Below are 10,380 nucleotides of genomic sequence, written 5' to 3' on the forward strand. Positions count from 1 at the left end.
CACTTACACCTCTTATATGCACAACTTGCTCTCAGCCTCTTAGAATCACTCTTTTCGACTGTATAGTCAAATTCATGTTTAATTGCAAAAGTAGAAAGTGCATTCTTGCAGTCCAACAAAGAGGGGAATACCGAGCCTTCTGCAAATAATGGGTTCTCCTTGTTATATACTACAACAGGTCTGTCCTCCTCCTCCTCTTCCTCTTCATCAACTAAACCCATGTCTCTATTCTCTTCCTCTTCAGTGTCAGTGGATTCATATGCTGGAGGATTATCTTCCTCTTCCATATCTGCCGAATCATCTTCTTTGGTAGACTTCTTGACCAAGTCTGGATACTGCCGCTCATCATCATTATCCGAGAGAATAGCATCATCAGGTATAGCATCAACAGTTATGTCTCTATTAGCATCGTCAACACTATTAGACTGCTTGACTCCCTGTATGTTGACTGTATCAACATCAACTGCCTGACTCCATGTATGTTGACTCTCACTGTAACAAGGTTGTGTAGGTGGATTATGGCTAGGTGTGCTAGGAGTTTGGGATTTTTGAAGAACCTCAATTTGCATAGATATTTTCTTTGAATCTTGATGTTTTCCAAACATCAAAGCTGCAGCATCATCATCACATACAACAGCAACCCATTTATTCTGCTCCCTGTCATAGTACTTCAACTCAACGTAATCACGCCACCCCCATGGATAGGTATCACACAGTTTGTGCAGCAATGTTTTGTGTGTGATACTAGGTTCTACGAATAGATGAAAATCAAAGCCGCCAACATATCGCTTGAGACCATCGCTATTCTCACGGCTTGTTTCCATCCTAACTGTCATCATACAAGCAGTATCTGCATCCATCCTGACCATTAGGAACACAAGTACCAAATTGCACGCGATTATCAGTAAGGCAAAGTCAGCTACTACAAATTCTATGTACAAATTTCGACCTCTACAAGTTATATTAAACCACACACGCACACTAAGAATTAGTATACTCACAATGCAAGAATTTCAGAGCATATGTCATGTTGGGGCGTCCTGTGGCCGATGCAAGCCTCCGATTCGGTCCTGCTGTCCGTCGCCATTGCCGTGGAACAATTGCACTTCAAGACTCGGGAGGAGCTGCGGAGTCAGCCGGGAGAAGCGACGGAGCTGCCTGCCTCCGGTGGCGGTGCCGGGCGGGAGGAAGAGACGAAGCTGGGATGGGTGGCGGCACTCGGCGGGAGGCGCCGCAGCTGTGGCGAGTGGGGGCGCGCCAGAGCTGGGCGGGCAGCCCGGCGACCGGCGGTGCCAGGTGAGGATTTTGGCAGGCGGCGGCGATGACTGGGGATATTGGTTCCGGCTGGGGAAAGGGAAACTGCCACGAACAGATCGGGTCAAGGATTAGATAAGATTTTGTTTAGTTAGGTTCAGACATCTGTATATAAGGTCTGTATCTCCTCACAAAACAAACTTTTTCCATGGTTTAGTTGGTTAGCTCGTTCGCCTGTGTAGCCCGTGGTCTTGGGTTCGAACCCCCAGCCTCCCAATTTTTCTTCTCTTTTTCTCATGCGGCCCTTACAAATGGGATATGGGTAATTTCGTCATCTTACTTCAGTCAACGTGTATTGACCAAACGGTAACGGTGAAAAATGGTCTTTTTGAGCTTGATTTAACAGAACAGTGGCATTTTTGAGTAGTGAAAATGTTTAGTGGCAAAACTGAGTAGCGCTAGACAGCCGATGGCAAAACTGATAAAAACCCTTTAAATTATGTCATTCTATCCGTGAAATATATCATGCCATCATGTTTCCATCGACGGCATGTTTGTGATTTATGGCATGCCAACCACTTTAATAGACACATCGTATAGTTATATCATGTCATCCTGTTCACATAGTCATCATATTTTGAAGTATGTCATTCTATCCTGTTTAGTTAGCCATCATACATGTGAAATTGTGTCATGCTATCCTATTTAATTAGCCATCATATATGTGAAATTATGTCCTGCTATTCTGTTTGCTTAGACAACATAAATGTGAATTATTTCATGCCTTGTTTTCTTCCCTACTATCCATTGCACCTGTCTATCTTACAATGTCTGTACATTCAATTACTTTTCTTGTTTATCAGCCATTTCAATTGGAGGGAGTGATGGCGGTATCTGTGGGAGTAAAAACACGGTCTTCGGAAAAGATCGTGCTACCTGTCGATGCAGATAGAACCACGGTTGTACTTGCCCAAGAACCAGCCCCACCACATATAACCCACACTCGTGCAGATTGTACCCCTACCCAGTTGGACAGAGAACCAGCTACACCCCTTCTAACCCCAACCCCAGCAGATAGACACCCAGTTCCCGTTGACACAACACCGTCTCCACCATAGAGCACCCAAACACGAGCAGTTAGTAAGGCAACTGTAGTGTCCAAATCATGAGGACCACCACTTCAAACCCGAAGTCAACGCTTAAAGCAGAAGAAGAATTGTTCTCAGGTCAGGTTCTGTAGCTATGGTTCATACTACTTTGCTCTTGCATCACTGTATTTACTGATACCAACTAATTTCAAATTTGAAGGATGCAATTGAAACTCCAATGGCGCAACAGGTATGTTTTAAACCTGTTTCTTCAACGTGTTTGGCTGTTTGCTGTTGTAACTTGCTCTATGTTGATTTCAGTTTCAATTGAATAAACAGTTATGTTCTCATGCCATGCACATTACAAGTGTTGTTATTACTGTGTAGTTTCCCACACTTATATTCTGTCTATGCTGCTTTGTCTTAAATAGATATGATTCGAACTGTATCTATCTTGATTTGGCAACATAAACTAGAATGATATAGACCATACAATGACCATACTACATAGATATATGTTTGTTTCATGTTGTTATCCTGTCCACCTTACTACTGAACTAGTTTACCAAAATGAGTTTCATATACTACATTGTAAACCTGAGATGTGTTTGTTTGTTTCTCTTTTAGAATGCGGATAAATTATTGGAGAAGAGTACCCTGTTATGCAATGGTAAAGGAAGTAATGCAGATAAGGTTCAAGATAGTGAGACATCCCTGTTGGTCTCCAAGAAAGCTGATAAAAACTATATTGAAGACACTGAGACAACCCCAAAGTCCTGTCTTGATGTAGTGTTCGAGTTACTGGCTACCACTGCTGGCACCAGCTCTTCGAACTCGTTGCCTGAATCAGTTCGGCTTCTTGAGTCTCAACTTCAAGTTGAAAGACATCGATCAGATGTTATGCGACAGGAAGCCGAAGGACTGAGGAAGTCCCTGCAGAATTCAGATGCATACTTTCTGGTGCAACAGCAAGCGCTGGAGGACTTAAGCGCCAAACAAGAGAAAGTTAATAAGCTTGCTAAGCATCTTGCCAGCATTATGGGTACCCAGGATATTGTTTCTTGACTCTTCTGAAGTGGTTTCAGTTCTGGACTTGTTTTGCTGCGGCGTTTATATGCTGCTTTGTTCCCTATATTTGCACTGGTGGCGAACTTTGATGCCCAGTGGATGTAATATGTGTAATAGCCGTGATAGCCTAGCATAAGTTGCTTGCTTATTTATTTCCTTGTTGTCTTGTTTATTTGTTTGCTTGTAGTCAGTGCAGTTCTTTTTCTGTGGTTTGCTAGTGGCTGCAATAACCTATTTTTTAAAACTAGGCCACAATAACCATGGGCTAATATTTACTGTAGTGACACTGGGCCTCCTACGGGCCGTAGAAACAGTGGGCCTTCTACGGGCCGTAGAAACAGTGGGCCTTCTACGGGCCGTAGAAACAGTGGGCCTTCTACGGGCCGTAGAAACAGTGGGCCTTCTACGGGCCATAGAAACAATGGGCCTTCTACGGGGTGTATCATCAATGGGCCTTATACGGGCCGTATGATCGATTGGCCAAACATGGGCCAAACAGACTGCATTCTGGCCGTAAACGGGCTAGAGTTGGAATCGTCCGTTCATGGGCCGACCATAACGGGCCATCGTTAATAGGCCGTATTTGATGACGCTATGAAAATGGCCCAACGTATTAACGGACCACAAATGGGCTGACTGTAACCACGGGCTGAATTTGGCCCACAAGCAGAAAATGACAGTAACGGGCCGTAAGTAAACGAATGCTGGAAAATAGCCCAAGAATAAATAGGCTCTGAGAAGGCCGAAAGATAACATGGGTTGGAAACGGCCCAATGGAATAACGGGCCGTTAATGGGTATAAAGTGATACACTGTTCTTTACAGGCCAGTTTCACCATGGGCCGTTAATGGGTGTAAAGTGATACACTGTTCATTACGGGCTAGTTTCACCACGGGTCGTTAATAGGCCAAGAGTTACATAGGGCCTCATATAGATCGAAAGACGTCATGGGCCATACATGGGCCAGAAGTGAAAACGGGCTGGAATCATATTGGATGGCCCAGATGACGCTACTGGGCCTAATTCGAATAGGGCGTAACGGGCCTTGGGTTAGCGGGCTGTAAATGGGCTATATGCGAACAGACCGTTAACAGGCTTTCCATGGGCCGGCCCGCCACCTTTTGACCAAGTCAAACGGGCCGGCCTTTTCACAGGAATGGGCCTCTGTTGGGCCGTGCCACGTGTCGACGTATCATAGGCGCCTTCTGTCCAATGAGTGGATGACATCTGTCCCAGCGATGAGCCGACACGTGTTTCCTCCAGCCAATGATGATTTTACACGTGGAAAATCCCCATTGGTCGGGGCTGTTAACGGGTTATCGGATCCAAAACCCGACCCGATAGCTTAACGGCGTTCCGTTACGGTGGATGCCACGTGTCGGTCACCCTTGACGAAAGCACTTCTGTGACGCGTGATTTATCATCATGGAAGTGGACACTTCCGTGATGATAATTTTGGTAATGTCATGGGACACTTCTGCGATAGCACAGGTATGACTATCTTGATTCTGTCATAAAATCGTCATGGATGTACATGCATGACAGAAAACGCGACCTACTGTGACAAACATGTATCATCACGGAAGTGTATTTTTTTTGTAGTGCTTATGTCTGTACTCAGATATTGTTGCTTCCGCTGACTCTTGTGTTTTCGAGCTTATGTATTCGAGCCCTCAAGACCCCTGGCTTGTAATATAAAGCTTGTATTATTTTAATTTGTGTCTAGAGTTGTGTTGTGATATCTTCCCGTGAGTCCTTGATCTTGATCGTACACATTTGCGTGTATAATTAGTGTACGATTGAATCGAGGGCGTCACACCCAGCAACTACCGGGGGTCGTGCCTCTACAGCAACCCTGTCGCGTCCGCGTGGCGGATGGCGGCGAACTCACCTGTTCTGCAGTACTGCCGGCATGCAAATGGGCATCTCAAGGGCAAGAATTTGTTATAGATATGAAAATCCTTCCGCTGGGAACTTATGATGCAATTCCCGACATGGATTGGCTAGAGATGCATAGCCCGATGACTGTTGATTGGAAGAACAAGGTCATCCAAATTCCAACTCTGCTGGGTCTGGCTCGCCTGTTTGGCCACGAGGCCAACACTACTGATTCTCATCTGATTAGCAGCCTACAGCTTCAGAACATGTGTCGTCAAGGTTCTTTGCTGCATATGGTTCTGTTGTACCCAATATCGGAGGACTGCCCCACCACCCCCACCACTCCACCAGACTTGCAATGCGTATTGGACGAGTTCAAGGATGTGTTTGGTGAACCTACGGGGCTGCCACCGCGTCGTGCCTACGACCATAAGATTCCTCTCATGCCAGGCACTCAACCGGTGAACATACTACCGTACAGGCACAAACCAGAACTCAAGTCAGAGATAAACCAGAACTAAAATCTGGAGTGATACAGCGCAGCCACAACAGTTTTTCCTCCCCCATCATTTTGGTCAAAAAGAAGGACGGAATCCGGCGTCTCTGCATCGATTATGGGCATCTCAACGCCATGACTTGTGTCAGCAAATTCCCAGTGCCTGTCATTGAAGAGTTGTTGGATAAACTACATGGGGTAGGCTGGTTCTCCAAGCTCGATCTCCAGGCTGGTTATCATCATATTCGTTTTGCAGAAGGTGAAGAGTACAAGACAGCCTTCGAGACGCACACAGGGCACTATGAGTTCAAGGTTTTGTCCTTCGGACTCACGCAGGGGGGGCACGTTCTTGAGGGCCATGACAGACACATTTCATCCTCTATTACGCTACTGTGTTATCCTATTCTTCGATGACATCCTTGTCTTCAGCAAAACATGGGAAGAGCATCTGGATCATATCCAGCAAGTGTTGGCTCTGCTGCGTCGTGACCAATGGAAGGTGAAGCTAGCAAAGTGCGAGTTTGGGCAAAGGCAACTCTCATACCTCGGGCACGTGATCAGTGACAAAGGGGTAGCCACCGACCCAACCAAGATACAAGCAGTTCAAGCATGGCCCGTGCCCCAGGATGCCAAGGAGGTGCATCGTTTCCTGGGCCTTGTGGGTTATTACCGCAGATTTGTCCGTGGGTTTCTGTGTCATCGCCTGTCCCTTGTTCAACCTGTTGAAGAAGGGGACTCCTTTTGTCTGGACCAACAACACCGCGCAAGCATTCACCTTGTTGAAGCAGCAACTCACTTCTGCGCCGATTCTCGCCCTGCCAAATTTCAACCGCCCATTCACCATTGAAACAGATGCGTGCAACAGAGGGATTGGAGCAGTACTTCAGCAAGATGGTCACCCTATTGCGTACATGAGCAAGAGCTTGAGTCCCCAGTCGCCAGTGGCGGCCGTACCTACAACACAATGAATTCATCATCCACACAGACCAGAAGAGCTTGATCCACCTCGAAGAACAGCGTCTAACTACACCTTGGTAGTAGTGGGCGTTTACCAAACTACTCGGCCTTTGTTACATCATCAGATACAAAAAGGATACCAAGAACACGGTTGCGGTCGTCTTGTCATGCGCCAACTCCCCAACAACCCTGTTCACCGTCACTACGTGTCGCCCCAGTTGGCTCCAGGACATTGTCAACAGCTACAACTGCAATCCTCAAGCCCAGAAACTGCTCACACAACTAGCTATCAGCGAAGAATTGAAGGGGCGTTTCACTCTCTAGAATGGCATTTTGAGGTTCAGAGGACGGATCTGGTTGGGAGGTTCCACCTCATTGCAGCAAAAGATCATGGCGGCATTCCATGACAGCCCGATGGGTGGCCACTCCGGATTCCCAGCTACATTCTGGTGCATTCGCCGTATCTTTGCTTGGCCAAAGATGAAGATCCACGTGCTGCAATACGTGCGCTTTTGTCCTACCTGTCAACAAGCCAAGCCTGACCAGTCAGCATCCCCGGGTCTCCTGGAACCCTTGCCCATTCCGCAGCAACCATGGGAGATGATTACTATGGATTTTGTCGACGGCCTTCCTCAATCTGGCAAGTTCAACTGTCTCTGGGTGGTCATCGATAAGCGCACCAAGTTTTCCCACTTCCTTCCTCTGGCACACCCCTACACGGCATCCAAGGTGGCCCTACTTTATATGAACAGTATCTACCGGATACATGGGTTCCCCAGCTCTATTGTCTTGGACCGTGATCCTGTGTTCACTAGTCTGTTTTGGCGAGAGTTGTTCAAGTATGCCAGGACTGAGCTGCCAATGAGCACCGCCAATCACCCCCAAACAGATGGCCAGACCGAACACGTCAATCTGTGCGTGGAAACATACCTCTGATGCTTCATCCATGCGTGCCCTCACCGCTGGAGCCACTGGATACCCTCGCCTAGTTTTGGTACAATTCTTCTTTCCACTCCAGCATCGGCATGTCGCCTTTCAAAGCTATGTTTGGCCACGAACCACGCCATTGGGGAGTCACAGCAGCCAGCGAGTGTACTATCCCTGCTATGCAAACATGGCTCGACGAGCGGGTGGTAATTTAGGACCTTCTCTAGTAGCACTTGCATCGTGCCCAGTAGCACATGAAAAGCCAGGTAGACAAAAGGCGCTCTACCCAAACATTCTCGGTGGGGGACTCGGTGTACCTCAAGTTGCAGCCGTACATCCAGAATTCGGTGGCCCGCCGCGCCAACCACAAGTTGTCATTCAAGTTCTTTGGGCCTTTCAAGATTATTGCCAAGATCAACAATGTTGCTTACCGGCTGGACCTCCCGGCGCACTCCAAAGTGCACCCAGTGTTCCACATTTCGCAACTACGCCACCGCCTCACCCCGGGTATGACACATCTCCGTCGTATCTACTTTTCCAAACACTTTTGCCCTTGTTTTGGACTCTAACTTGCATGGTTTGAATGGAATTAACCCGGACTGACGCTGTTTTCAGCAGAATTGCCATGGTGTTATTTTTGTGCATAAATAAAAGTTCTCGGAATGACCTGAAAATCAACGGAGCATTATTTTGTAATATATAATAAATAATGGAAGGAAGATCCACGTCAGGGGCCTCCACCTATCCACGAGGGTGGGGGCACGCCCTACCCCCTGGGCGCCCCCTGCCTCGTGGGGCCCTGACGCTCCACCGACCTCAACCTGGACTCCATATATTCACTTTCGGGGAGAAAACCGAAGGAGAAGGATTCATCACGTTTTACGATACAAAGCCGCGGCCAAGCCCTAAACTCTCTCGGGAGGGCTGATCTGGAGTCCGTTGGGGCTCCGGAGAGGGGAATCCATCGCCATCGTCATCATCAACCATCCTCCATCACCAATTTCATGATGCTCACCGCCGTGCGTGAGTAATTCCATCATAGGATTGCTGGACGGTGATGGGTTGGATGAGATTTATCATGTAATCGAGTTAGTTTTGTTAGGGTTTGATCCCTAGTATCCACTATGTTCTGAGATTGATGTTGCTATGACTTTGCTATGCTTAATGCTTGTCACTGGGGCCCGAGTGCCATGATTTCAGGTCTGAACCTATTACGTTTTCATCAATATATGAGAGTTCTTGATCGTATCTTGCAAGTCTAGAGTCACCTATTATGTGTTATGATCCGTTAACCCCGAAGTGACAATAATCGGGATACTTACCGGTGATGACCGTAGTTTGAGGAGTTCATGTATTCACTATGTGTTAATGCTTTGTTCCGGTACTCTATTAAAAGGAGGCCTTAATATCCCTTAGTTTCCAATAGGACCCCGCTGCCACGGGAGGGTAGGACAAAGGATGTCATGCAAGTTATTTTCCATAAGCACGTATGACTATATTCGGAATACATGCCTACATTACATTGATGAACTGGAGCTAGTTCTGTGTCACCCTAGGTTATGACTGTTACATGATGAACCGCATCCGGAATAATTCTCCATCATCGATCCATTGCCTACGAGCTTTCCATATATTGTTCTTCGCTTATTTACTTTTCCGTTGCTATTGTTATCATCACTACAAAATACCAAAAATATTACTTTTGCTACTATTACCTTTTATCACCGTTACCACTACTATCATATTATTTTTCTACTAAACACTTTGATGCAGATATTAAGTTTCCAGGTGCGGTTGAATTGACAACTTAGCTGCTAATACTTGAGAATATTCTTTGGATCCCCTTGTGTCGAATCAATAAATTTTGGTTGAATACTCTACCCTCGAAAACTGTTGCGATCCCTTATACTTGTGGGTTATCAAGACTATTTTCTGGCGCCGTTGCCGGGGAGCATAGCTCTATTCATTGAGTCACTTGGGATTTATATCTGCTTATCATTATGAAGAACTTGAAAGACGCGAAAACAAAAATTGATCCCTCAACTATGAGGGGAGGTAAGGAACTGCCATCTAGCTCTACACTTGATTCACCTTCTGTTTTGAGTAAGCTTGCGACACCTAGACCTGCTTCTGCTATTAATTCTGATATGTCGCTTGTTATTGATGATGCCACTTCTGCTATGCATGATACTTATGATGAAACTACTTCTATGCTTTATACTACTGTGCCACTTGGTGAATTTCTTGATGAACAACTTGCTAGGGCTAGAGAGAATGAAATTATTGAAACTGATAATATTGATGAAAGTGATGATGAAGACTATCCCCCTAGATATGAATTACCTATTATGCCTGAGGGCTATGTTATGGATGAAGAAACTGCTAGAGATTTTCTTGCTTGCAATGATAGGAGTGATCTTAAGAAATTATTAGCTAAGTTAAAACAAAAAACTCTGAATGCTAGAATGAAATATGATCCTGCTTATGCTACTTCACCTATCTTTGTTACTGATAAGGATTATGATTTCTCTGTTGATCCTGAGATAATTACTTTAGTTGAATCTGATCCTTTCTATGGTTATGAATCTGAAACTGTTGTGGCACATCTTACTAAATTAAATGATATAGCTACCCTATTCACTAATGATGAGAAAACTCGCTACTATTATATCCTTAAGATATTTCCGTTCTCATTAAAGGGTGATGCTAAGA

This window comes from Triticum urartu, chromosome 6, assembly GCF_003073215.2.
Source record: "Triticum urartu cultivar G1812 chromosome 6, Tu2.1, whole genome shotgun sequence".
NCBI lineage: Eukaryota > Viridiplantae > Streptophyta > Magnoliopsida > Poales > Poaceae > Triticum > Triticum urartu.